Here is a 13,503-nt window from a genome sequence, read left to right on the forward strand (position 1 = left end):
CTTCTTTAAAGGGGTATTTAGCTCTCATAAAGTGATGGCATATGACATCACTTTATAATCGATGGGTGTCTGACCTCATGGGCCCCCACCGATCCTGGGAGCCCCCTCACTGTTTTTCCCTGCACAGGGCACTCCAGGCCACCCGTCAGTGCAGGGAACTGCACCTGAATTGAGCAGAGCTGCAGTTGCTGCAGTTCCCCATGCACATGGGGTTAGGCAGCGCTGCACAGGTGCAGACGGTGGTGTGGCCATTTCCTATTTCTGCCGCTTGACCACTTTTTGGGTGTTTGTAAAATTAGGTGCTAAATAGAGATAAGCGAATTTATTGTAATTTGCTTCGAGTCCGATTCTTCCAAATTGGCCATGCGATTCGAGGCAAGTTTTGATTCTTCAGAATCGATTTTCTCATATCTAGTGCCAGTTGTTGTTTCTGGCCAAAGCTACAGCGACCTAGCAGTAGCATCCAGAAAAATAGCTGTAGGAAATTTTTAGGAGATGTGGTCATACTTTTCAAAAAAACAAAAAGGAACTCCACGATGGCAGCAGTCCATACCTAGAAAATGTGCACCGATCGTATCAAAAAACAGCAGGTCTATCTAAAAATCAGTGCAAGCTACAGCAGGCCACAATGAAACTGGTTACCTTATAGAAGTAGCTGGTTCTGCAAAGCGATCTTCACTCACCACCAACCAAAAAAAGTCAATCTCTTTACCCTGAAGACAAAAGGGAAAGAAAAAAAAACATCAGTTGAGCATAAATAAATGAAGGGTGCAGGCGAGCACGTCGGCAGCATTTTCGCTGGCATCATGTTGGGCATGAGCAAACATAAGTAAATAAAACGATGGAAAACATACACAAACGAAACCAATTGTGATTAATGGTGAATGACACCCACAGAGTTAATAAAAACAATATGTCACAGGACACTCGCTCATCAGTGCCAGCCGGGCCTGGTCTCTTCAAATCACAAGAACAACACTGGCTTTCGGGAAAAGAGAGTAGAGGAGACAGCTTTGTATTCAGAGTTTCAGACTCGAAAAAAGCTCTGTGAGGTTCCTTCAGTTACTAATGTGTCCATTCGGTGGTAGATGAACTAGAATTCCCATCAGACACAGTGTTTTAGGAGTCATGGAAAACACAGACAGACACACAAAACAATGCTTCCATCCAACAGAAGCCACTGCTGTGAAATATTTGGATAATACATTGTTTACACATTTTTAAAAAATCACTGCAATTCAACCCTCAAGATTTTCTCACATTTGATATGTTATACTGTGAGATTCTTAGGCCATTTTGATTCCCTCCTCATTCTCAAAACCTTCAGCACTGTGGGTCATCTTCTTGCAGAGATGGGGACCCAGGTTTGATTCCGACCAAGGTCTCCATCTGCATGGAGTTTGTATGTTCTCCCTGTGTTTGTGTGGGTTTACTTCGGGTACTCTCGTTTCCTCCCACACTCCAAAAACGTGCTGATATGGAACTAAGATTGTGAGCCTCATTGGGGACAGCATGATGGTAAAGTGCTGTGGAAAATATCAGCGTTATATAAGTGAATAAAATAATAATAACCTCAGACTAGACTTGTCTCTGGCTGTAAGGCAACTGGCTGCAGCAGCAGCCCTCCCCCACTATACCAACAAGAGACTATTATAGTCCCTTTATTAAGCCCAATCCTAAAAAACTGTTTTGGGGGACACTTACCAAACTATTTATGCCACTATAGTGGCATTAAAAAGTCACAAATGGTGCACGTCATAATTTGCAACTTTTTTGAGCTTCTAGCCACTGTTCCAAAGAGGAGGAGAAATAGGTGGGGCTTAGTGGAGGGGGGAAGCCTATCAAAATCCGACAGATTTATTATAATGTACGACAGAAAATTGGTTAATTTACCTTAATAAATTAGCTGCATTTCACGCCAGTGCACAGGGGATCGAGACTGGCGTAGGGGAATGCAGTCTTGATAAATGTCCCCTTATGTTTCATGTGTTGGGCCTAATATTAGTGCTGATGTTCATAGGTAGGAGGCAGATTGAACATTTGTGAAGTAGGCAGCACCTGAAGGCTAATGATCAGTAAGGGCAAACAGCCAATTCAGGACTCTAATAATATAAATTTATGGTATATCTCTAGGACATGCCCTATACGTCTCATAGCTTGGAGTCCCACCTTTTAGGAGCGCCACCTATCCTAGACTTTAGGTCCGAGTCTGTCTTAGACGAGTGGAGAAAAAGTTAGCTGCTTGAGTGTGCAGTGCTCTACAGCCCTCAAGATTCTCTCTCCTTTGATCATATGGTAGACAGTGAGCCAAAACTAGAAACTTTACTTCTCCCTGGCTGTAAGGTAACTGGCTGCAGAAGGTCTCCCTGATAACACTGTTTACAATAAGAGACCAAAAACATTGTGGGCATAATAATGGTGCTAATGTTCAGAGGCTCGGATAGACTGACCATGTATCTAGTGGGGTTGTGCCTGAGGGCTCAAGGACAATAAGAGTCTGCAATCAGTTACAAGACTCTTTAAAGAATTATTCAAACATAAGACATAAAAAGGCTTGTAGGATATGCTCTAAAGTCCTCAAAGTCGAGGGTCCCACCACTGGAAGCGCCACCCATTTTAATATTCGGCTTGCACATCCCCATTCTGTCTTTCAGAGACAGGGGAGAGTTGGTTGCTCATGTGTGCAATACCTTCCATTATAAAGCAGGTTGTTAACCAAAGTGTATATTGTGCCCATAACCTTTAAAGAGCCTCTGCCAGCATAATCAACCTTATATGCATACTGCCTGGTAGGATTGATCACGCTGATTAAAATCATACCTTTCTTTTGTATGTATGTTAAACAGGTGCAGAGATACCTCTGTTTTTGTTCATAAAGCATGTTGGAGCACCAGGGGGCAGAGCTCAATCCTTGGAGCACTGCTTTTGTAACACTTCTGTGCTCTGTACACTCTCCCCTCCCCTTGATTGACAGGGCTAGACATCAGCATGCTGAAAGCAGAGCTGTGTTCTAGCATTTACATATCATATACATTACCTACTTGAGCCTTACCATTTTGAGAGGCTTTCTTTGCTTGGAAGGCTAATACATATTACTGGTTTATTCACAGGCACAATATATGATTATAAAGGCACCAGCATTATGCATTAGCTTTCTAAGCATAGAAAACCACTCTCTGGACCTTTGAATGTGGGACATCTATATGAAAGGCTAACCACTTACCTCCAGGCTATAGCCTTATCATATTGAGAAGAGTGGTTTGCTATGCTTAAAAAGCAAATAGATATTGCTGGTGCCTTCATAATCATATATTGTACCTGTGAATAAACCAGTAAAATGTATTAGCTTTCTAAGCATAGAAAACCACTCTTTCAACACGGTAAAGCTATAGTAAGTAGTGTATATGATATGTACATGCTAGGACACCTCTGTCCTCAGCATGCTGATATCTAGCCCTGTAAATCAAGGGGAGAGGGGAGTGTGCAAAGCACAGAGGTGCTACAAAAAGCAGTGCTCCAATGAGTCAGCTCTGCCCCCTGGTGCTCCAATGCATTATATGCATACAAATAAAAATGCCAACATCTTTGCTGCTGTTTCGCATACAGACAAAAGAAAGGTATCATTTTAATCAGCATGATCAACCCCACCAAGCAGTATGCCTGGTGTAATAGGGTTGATCATGCTGACAGGGGCGCTTTTAAAGGCCAAGGGCCAGTTGTCAGAGAAGATTTGGCTAATCCCAGAATGGGAAGCCTAGTAAATAGAAGAATCTGTCACCAAGGAGATGTAGAAATAATCTAGACTCCACAATTAATTATGTATCGTGTTTTAACAGAAAAGCTGAACTAGGAAATCAAGAAGATAATTGTGTGATAATTATTTCCAACAATAGATAATCATTTGTAACAATATAGAAAGCCTTTTAATGAATTGTAATTGAGCTTTGGTTCAGTACTGATCGTAAATATAACAACACAATTAAGCAATTATCTTGTTTTTAATATAATCACAGTTTTTTATATTTTTGCAAAACAGTTTGTAATTTATGTGAACAAATCAGAAATGATACTAATGTGTTAGGGGGAGCGACGGGAGGAAATGTGAATGGATCTAAGCTGCAGTATTACGGCATGTACAGACAAAGAGGGGCCACTGCCCCTTCATTCTGCTGATTGTTAGGGGTCCTTAAGATAAGAACCCCCCTTCCCACAATCATACATGGATGGTTGTACTATATAGCACTACTTGATGCACTTAAAGGGGTTGTGCAGTGCAAAAGTATTAATGACCTATCTCAGTGATGGCTAACCTCTGGCATTCCTGCTGTGGTCAAACTACAACTCCCAGTATGCTCTATTAATTTCTATGAAGTTCGGAGAACAGCCAAGCAAGTGTACATCTTGGGAGTCATAGTTTTACCACAGCTGGAGTGCCAGAGGTTAGCCATCACAGACCTATCCTCTCTGTGGCCCTTGGCATTCAATTTATAAATTTGCTTAAGGGCTCTTTCACACTTGCGGCAGGACGGATCCGGCAGGCTGGTCTCCCTGTCGGATCCGTCCTTCCGCTGTTTCGCCAAGCCGCCGGACTGCCGCTCCGTCCCCATTGACTATAATGGGGACGGGGGATGAGCTCCGGCGCAGCACGGCGCTGCACGGCGAAAGCCGCCGGACTAAAAAGTCCTGCATGTCCGACTTTTTCTTTGGACCTATTTCTCTATTACTTCTACTAGTAAGGTTATCATTCAATTGCCGGCAGTCTGCAATAATCTGGGTGCTACCAGTTGGGAAGGGGGGTGTACCTTTACACTGCTACTGATTGGATAGTGTAAGCTGGACCTGTATTCATAAAGGTCTAGTAGGAAAAATAGAAGAATAGCACAACACAGAGTCATAGGAATAGGTGTTCCAGAACTGTTATTACACGGGGAATGCAAGCAGTTTTCTAAAACCAACATGTCAGGAGAGGTGACAGGTCTTCTTCAAGACTGATATAAGATGTACATATCCAAGCCAAAAATTTACAAACTGTATCAATTCTTCCTTCTCATCTTAAAAATTTAAGCAGCCATGACTTATAAATGGAAAATATTACACTGCGGGGCGAAAGTATATAGAAGCCGACATAATATATCACGCGTCTTCATATCTTCCATCTACATAATTCACCTTTAGGGTAAAGTATGGACAATGAGAAGGAACCGAAGAGATGGTGATGTCCCGATAGGTCCAATATACCACAAATACTCTGATTATTAACACCTCCGCTACACTGTAGTATTATTGCTACTAGGAAGAATTTGACAGTATTTCGTTCCATGGTGAATGAACATTTTGCAGACAGCTTCTTGTGGTGACTGCCTACTGAACTTCACATAAAAATATAACCACAAAACATGGTGTAATAGTTCCCAGACGAACCATGCGTTGCATTCGGAGAAGTATTGTTTTTAGATATTCACTGCTCGAAAAGCCAACATCAAAGAAGGGACTGGTAGGTGTTAAATCATGGGAATGCGCAGAACTTATTTCCGGCAAAACTCATGGTGTCCTCAAGAACAGGTCATAGACGCAAGGTAAAAATTATAATAATACCAAAAAATTCAAGAACGTTCTAAAATACTAAGTTGTGGCTGCATGTAGAATAATTAAAAACCTAAAAACTCTTCAGGCAGAACTGGTGATAACAAAAAAAATCCATGTTTTATCCTAGAGATCCAAAGCCTTAGGGATCTCAAGGGTTCTTCTGGTCTTAATAGTTGTGTTGTGTCATGATCCAACTATTCAGATAGGGTGCAAGCAGGTTGGCAGGTGTCCTAAATGCTGGGTTCAGAGGGACGCTAACAAGAAACTGGATTTTTGCCCCAAGTGAAGGATAGCCTAGATATCACAAGCGTCGGTATCTGCACTAGACCATTTAGGAAGAAGGCAAGATAAAAGTCCCCATTCATACTATGCTACTGCTGGCCAGAGCTCACATTGGTCGACAATGTAATGATTATGTAAAATCAGGAGCTACTGCTTCTCCTCGACAGATGAAGTAGGGGGAGAGAAAGATCGGGCGCATTGCATTTCAACATTCAATCCTTGTGTACTCCCTGAAGGTAAGCCACCACCAACTAGATCTGGCTTAAACTTCTCTCTCCACCATACTGAAAACACATACAGGGGAGTCTGGAGAGATACCTGGTAGCTTAACGAGCATTGACCAACAGCAATTGAAGGTGTATGGACATCTTTAAGGTACCCATACATATTAGTCTAAACCTGTTCTAAACAGACAATTTTTCAATCCAGGTGTACAATTTACAGATGAACTATCACTGAAGATAGACCGCCATCATCTGAAAAGATGTTGGCCATGTTTCATTCAAAGGAAGATCATTTGTGGCTGAAAGTTTGCCTTTTGAAAGGACGTTTCCAAAACGATTGTTCATCCGTCTACTGAAGTCAATGACCATCTATGGCCAGACTGTTATGGCTAATATAGACTACAATGTGCATGGGCGAGATGAGACATCCCCTTTAATAAGTGTATTTTCCGGTGTCACCAGCAGCATATATTTTTGCCGCAGACTTTGTGCAATTGTGTCTTTTGCATCTTCACCAGGTGATCATTCGTTCTATCAATGTACTTCTATTTAATGTCTATGGCCACCTTAACTAGATACAGCAGTGTGCCTACCTGCTTAGACAATCCTCCCTAAACGGTGGCCCCCAACTGGGCGACAATCCCTGACCTGACTAAGTGTGCAGGAACTTCCTAGGGGAGACAAAAGGGGTAGTCAGACAGGCCAAGTAAAAAAGAGAGAATACTGTCAGAACCAACAATTAAACAAACACAGATAAATATATATCAAGCAGGGTCAAAACCAGGAGGCAACATCAGAACCAGAATGAGCAGTCAGAGTCAAAGCCACTAACAGCAGAAGGTCAGAAGTCCAAGAATCCACATGAAAAACAAACTAAGCGTGTGAGGCAAGAAGACCAATCACAGGCAATTGTGGCCAGTTCTTGCCAGTTTAAATACCCCACCTTCAGGAAACACATGATGCTGGTGCTGACAATAATTGTCCCGGCATAATAGCTCCCTGATAGGCCGACCAGCAACACTGGTTGCCTCAGTGATAGAGCGACGGTGGCGGCTCAGTAATAGCGCGGCCGGACTTGACGTAGAAGAGCAGCCAGGTAACTACATGACATACCCAGGGGTGCACCACCAATGAGGCCAGGTGAGGCAATTCACACCTTAGACACGAATTGCGACCCTGGATTAATTCAAATTTTCAGGTCCAATAGCCAAAGGCTGTCATATTCCTGTTTCAGGTAATTTATTGTTTATTTAAAACTTAACATTGAATGTGTGTTGTTAAAACAGGTATATACAGGCAGATGAGAGATAATAATTACTATTAATCAAATTGTTACAAATCAGTAACTTGCTGATGGCAACAGTGTTAAAAGGGCACAACAATTGGCTGCAATCGTGGTAACTAAACATTGCCGGATCCATCAGTAAAGCAACCATACAACGATGTATACCAAAGCACAATACTCAATGGGGATATGAAATTAATATCCCTGTCGGCAATTAGGAGGAATTACCGTAAAAAAGAAAAACACCCATATGGTCATCTTCATCTTTTAAAGTAGTTAGTTTATTGAGCAACATAATTATTGTTTTTAACAACACACATTAAATTTTAAGTTTTAAATAAACAATAAATGACCTGAAACAGGAATATGACAGCCTTTGGCTATTGGATCGCCGCAGGCAGCACCAAGAGGGGGGCAGCAGAAGGGCCATGGGCAATGAGCGCTTTCGTTGTGTAAACGCTCATCTCTACATATTCAACGCATCTCTGTACTCAGGAGACAGCAATACAGTTGAATGCCGCGACAGGACACGGAGCGATGTCTCCCTTGCCCACCGTTTCCTCTAATAGCCTTTGGTCCTAGTTCCTGTAGCCTATCAGAGACCGGTGTCATCATTGTCGCGCTGACTGAGCCGGGCGTTTTTAGTTTTCGCCTCAGGCAGCAGAAAGGCTAGGTGCACCCCTGAACATATCATTCCAGCACACCTAAGAGCTGACACCCAAGTTATACAGCTTCAAATCCAGGAGGCCATATGCAATCGAGAACATTAAAACTACCTAAAAGCAACCTATCACTTCAATATCTATATCGATATAACAATCCTTCAGAGGTTTCAAGATCTCTGCTTAAGGGCATTGAATGGGAGCACAAGTGGGTTGTTTCCTTGCAGTGCCTCCACAGGTGAAAGAAGGTATTACACATTTCCCATAGGAATAAATGGGATACATCAAGTCCTCCAGAGCGAGAGATGCTTTCTGTAGCCACTCCCTGGCTTGTCAATGAGGGGCTGAGATGAGTTTTCTAAACCTGACAACCCCTTTAAGTCAATGGTTTCTTAATAAAGAATCACTCAAATAAAATCAGATGGATTCCAACGAGGGAAAAGCCAGACAGCAGCCTCGCTCAACCTGATCGTGTGAAGCATCCAATTTCACGTGCGGAATCAGTTGACTCAGGCAGACTGTGTTAAATTCCGAATAATACGCTTTTTTTCCCCCTTCCACTCGCAGAGCGATGTTATTATGAAAATGTCCCATAAACTGATTTATGTTTATCTATTGTGCCTCTCCAATTTTCTGCATGTTTAGCAGACAAACCTGTGGTTTCTATTTTGCATTGCAGATCGGATCGCCTACTGGATGCAGAACACTACTGGGCCATGTTAAATTTTAATTTGAAAAAACAAAACTGCTGAAATGGGCTACTTTAAATTAAGTTATACATTTGTGCTCTGTTTTTCATAACCTAAACACATCAGGTAGCGAGGAATAAAACAGAAAAGGATTTCGCTTGAAATATATTACCGTTTCTTACATCGGAAGTCTCTCTTAAAGGCTTCCCGCCGTGCGGCTGTGAAACCTCCACAATCAGTAGTACAAATAAAGTAAAAGCCTAATTGAAATCTGCTTTAGCCCAAAGCCACTAGAACCCTTAAAGGGATTGTCCGGGTTAAGAGCTGAACCCGGACATATCCCCTTCTTCACGCAGGCAGCCCCTCTGAGATGAGCATCAGATACATTTCATGCTCCAATGCTCTACCTAGGCTTTTTCTGCAGATCCGGTGACATACCGGGTCTCTGCTAGGCGGAGGCTTCCACCTAGCAGTGAGCCGGTGATGTCACTGGCACTAATGGGCGGGCTTTAGCTGTAAAATGGCTAGGGCAGAGCTAAGGCCAGCCCATTAGTGCCGATGACGTCACCGGCAGCACTGCTAGGCGAAAGCCATCCACCTAGCGGTGTAAAAATGTATTTGCCCTGTGCGATACAGTGCCAGGGTAAGGGAAAGCATCGGAGCATGAAAGAGGGGCTGCCTGGGTGAAGGGTGCTCTGAACCTGGACAACCCCTTTAAAAGGTTAATCCTATCTTAGACATTGATGGCATAGTCCTAGGATATGCCATCAATGTCAGATAGGTGCAGGTCCCACAGGTAGGACCTACACCTATTTCCAGAACGACCTTTGTTCACCGATATGGGAGTTTCCAAAAACAGGCGACTGCGCTCACTCAGCTATTTTCGGAACTGTCATAGCAGTGAATGGAGAACATGCAGCACATGCGCAGCATACTCTTCTTAACTTTGAGGGCCCTATTCTGGAGACAGGAGCAGGTCCCACAGGTGGGACATGCACCGATCTGACATTAATGGCAATGTCTGAGGTAGGAATACCCCTTTATATGGGTTAGACTGGCTTAATAAAACATGCCTATTTCCTTCCACACTGCATGTGCCATAGCAACTCCACCCCATTACCTTCACGCTGGGTTCACACCTGAGCGTTCTGAAAGGAGCGCTCTGTATGCGCGATTGTACCGGCGTTTGCAATCGCGCATACAGAGACAAGCGAACGCCCATTGTCGCGCGTTCCCGAAAGTCTATGTACGGGAACGCGCGACAAGACGCCCCAAAGAAGCTCATGTACTTCTTGGGGCGTCGGGCGTTTTACAGCGCGATCGTACGCGCTGTAAAACGCCCAGGTGAGAACCATTCCCATAGGGAATCATTGGTTTCTCCTTGTTGAGCGTTTTACAGCGCGTAGGAACGCGCTGTGAAACGCTCAGGTGTGAACCCAGCCTTAGTGAAGCCTGGATGCAATACCAGACACAGCCCACAGACAGGTGTGGCACTGTTTCTAGAAGAGTACAATGAGCTCTTTTTAATCCGGAGGAACTTCTTGCAAGGGAATGTATCATCTGTAGTCTTTTTTTTTTTACTGTATTCACTAGAGATGAGTGAATAAATTCTAAATGAATATAATTTTAGACTTTACCAAACATTCCGCTTCCATACGAAGCAGAAGCTTTAGCAAATTGTTCAAAATAGCATTTATGTATCATACTACCAAGCACAGCAGGGCAGGGAATATAAAGAAGGGGGAATCACATGACCCCAGGCATGTCACTGCCCATAATGCCTTGCAGTCAGCCTGACAGTCTATCAGGAGGGATGACGTAGACCTCTGTCATAGGCACCATGTAAGGACCCACGCAGAGAAGCTTGTCTACTGATGTGATAGGACATCTCTATCGCAGACACAGTAATTTAGATACACAATAAAGCGAGTTTATGGTCTTACAGGCATTAGAACCTGGACGCCCCACGTGCCAGACACCTGGAGCAGCGCATTCTTCTGCAGCAGCTACTTCACAGACCGAACGCGTTGTCTCAATAAAACCTACTGTATTGAAAATCTCTGGTTGCGATTTTGCGCCAATGGTCCACCCCCTCCACTCGACTTCCCCAGTCCAGTGGAAGCCTACCATATTTGATGGTCTTACAGGGACAGTGTTAGGGACTGGGAAGACATATTTAGTCAGGTAGATTGAATTACTTGATAGAAAGACATGTTTTAGCACTAGGGACAGGATAGGGACAGTTAGTGAACTATGTGTCTGTTACAGGGCTGAAGCTGTTCATATACAGACAGACTCTGCTGCACATCCGTATTCAAAGAGATAGTACTCTATATGCAGGAGCCAGACAGCAGCCCAATTAACATAAAAAAGAAATAAAATCTTGTGGCATATGATGTTTTAAGCAACACAGTTGCACTGGACACTGTGCAACTGTGCCTTTTTTTCCCAAACACCTGTTGTAAAGCTTCTACAATTAATAAGCGTATTTTCCAGTGTCACAGGCAGCATATATTTTTGCCACAGGCTTTGTGCAATTGTGGTTTCTTTTCAACACCAGTTGAAAATTCCCAACAAGTAATAAGCGTGCAATAAGCGTATTTTGCAGCAGTATTTTCCAGCATAATTTGGCCATAGACATTGTGCAATTGCAAATGTTTTCCCAAAAACCTATTGCAAAGTCTCCTCTTTTAACAATAACTGTAACCAACCTGTGACTTCTCCTTGTTTAAATAGACTTCATAAAGAAATATCGGTAAAGGAAAATTAAAGACTCGTGTCATGTCACCTGCAAGTGAGAATGTGGGTGGCTGTACTAGTTCACGTAGCAGCACAGACGCCACCAGCAGGCCCTCACTTACACTAGATGACAAATTATTATTGCGGAGATGGCTCACTCATCCTCTCAGTCACAGCAGTATGATGTTGATGTTACCTCGGAGTCTGGCACTGTGCCTTTGAGCCAGGATTCAGTGCATTCCCCCTTCTCCTCCTTTGCTTTTTACAGAACTACTGTGTGAGAATAAACACCTGCAGGCATCTTCACTACAAAGTGATAATTTTGGGGACTTTTTTTGGTTTAAAACGATAACAGATCCGGCAAGTGCAGTGTGTTGTTAAATAGGCAGTTTGCTATCACCGGCACACATCTGTTTACCCATAACTATATACGATGCTGTCAAGATTACTAAATACTTAAAATGCTTGAAAGTAGTTGCATAATGTCCTAGCGGGCCCCAGAGTGTCATCCACAACTTCTCAGGGAAATTTGAGCATTTTCGATTCAAGTTGAATTTATTTGCACCTGAATTGAATCTGCCTACAGATTCGTTAGAACTGAAACAGAAATTTCAAGAAATTAGCTTATCTCTACCAGAGATTGATTATAGATTTTTTTAAATTCCGTTTTCTGTTATTATGGGGGTGGCCATCTTGATTGAGCTGTTGTTAATGGGGTTGTCCGGGTTTAGAGCTGTACCCGGACATACCCATAATTTAACCCAGGCAGCCCCCTGATGTTAGCATCTGAGCATTTTATGCTCCGTTGCTCTCCCTTGCCCTGCACAGGAGGCTTCCACCCAGCAGTGTGTTTGGTGACGTCACCGGCTCTGATCGGCCGGCTTTAGCGCTGCCCCAGCCATTTTACAGGCTAGGGCAGCGCTAAAGCCTGCCCAACAGTGCCGATGAGTCAACGGGCTCACTGCTGGGCGAAAGCCTCCGCCTGGCAGCCCTAAGGAGAGCCCGGTTCGTCAGCGGAATTCCAGAAAATGCCTTTGCCCTGGGCATGCTCTGTCATTGTGCAGGGAGGGGGGGGAAGTGATCTGTGATCATCTACTATTGTGAGTGATGGATCCTGTATATACTACATATAGATGTTAACAGGGTGAGTTTCAACACTGAGAAGTGTTGACAATTTGGAAAAGAGTTGGCTGCTCACTGAGCAAGCACTCTATGGGGTGGACGTGGGGGAGAGTGGTAGCGAGGAGGCTCAGGAAAGTGAGGTAGCTAGCTGGATAACAGTTAGAAAGCGTGTCAGAGGGAAGAGTGCAGGGAGGCTAGCCCTGATCTGACACATCCCAACAAGTTTGCAAGGTTGGCAGATGAGGGGGATGTCAGTTCAGGGAGAGCACTGCTGCAGCCGGACCCTTCCTCTGCCAGTCAGCAAGCAGGGGACCAGGAGAGCAGGGCAGGCCAGACAGGAGACTCAATTATTAGGGGTACAGATAGGGCGATCTGTTACAAAGACCGGGATCGTCGAACGGTGTGTTCCCGGTGCTCAAGTTCGACATATCGTAGATCGGGTTGACAGATTACTGGGAGGGGCTGGAGAAGATCCAGCAGTCATGGTCAATATCGTAACCAATGACAAAGTTAGAGGTAGGTGAAGCATCCTTAAAAATGATTTTAGGGATTTAGGTCACAAGCTTAGGGCATGGACCTCAAAGGTAGTGTTTTCCAAAATACTACCTGTACCACGAACCACACAAAAAATGCAGAATAGCGAGGAAGCACTGAAAAACTATAAGGAAAAAATAGAATATGCAAAAAACGAATAAAAGCAGCCAAACTAGAGACCGAGAGATTCATTTCCAAAGAGAGCAAAACTAACCCTAAAATGTTCTTCAATTATATAAATGGTAAAAAGTATAAATCTGAAGGTGTCGGCCCTCTACAGAGTAATGAGGGGTTAGTTGCAGAGAGCAATGAGGATAATGCAAAACTATAAAATATTTTTTTCTCCACTGTATTCACTGAGGAAAATAAACTGTCAGATA

At 43.5% G+C, this 13,503-nt stretch overlaps 1 long non-coding RNA gene across 1 annotated transcript in view; it reads right to left on the reverse strand.

Moving 5' to 3' along the window:
- Window positions 1-663: 663 nt before the first annotated feature.
- Window positions 664-13,503, reverse strand: part of LOC122943729 — a 272,566-nt gene continuing 259,726 nt past the window's right edge. The window contains exon 5 of the long non-coding RNA XR_006390892.1: window positions 664-713. This is a non-coding gene — a long non-coding RNA (uncharacterized LOC122943729). The remainder of the gene's footprint in view (window positions 714-13,503) is intronic.

This window comes from Bufo gargarizans, chromosome 7, assembly GCF_014858855.1.
Source record: "Bufo gargarizans isolate SCDJY-AF-19 chromosome 7, ASM1485885v1, whole genome shotgun sequence".
In the NCBI taxonomy this organism is placed as follows: Eukaryota; Metazoa; Chordata; class Amphibia; order Anura; family Bufonidae; genus Bufo; species Bufo gargarizans.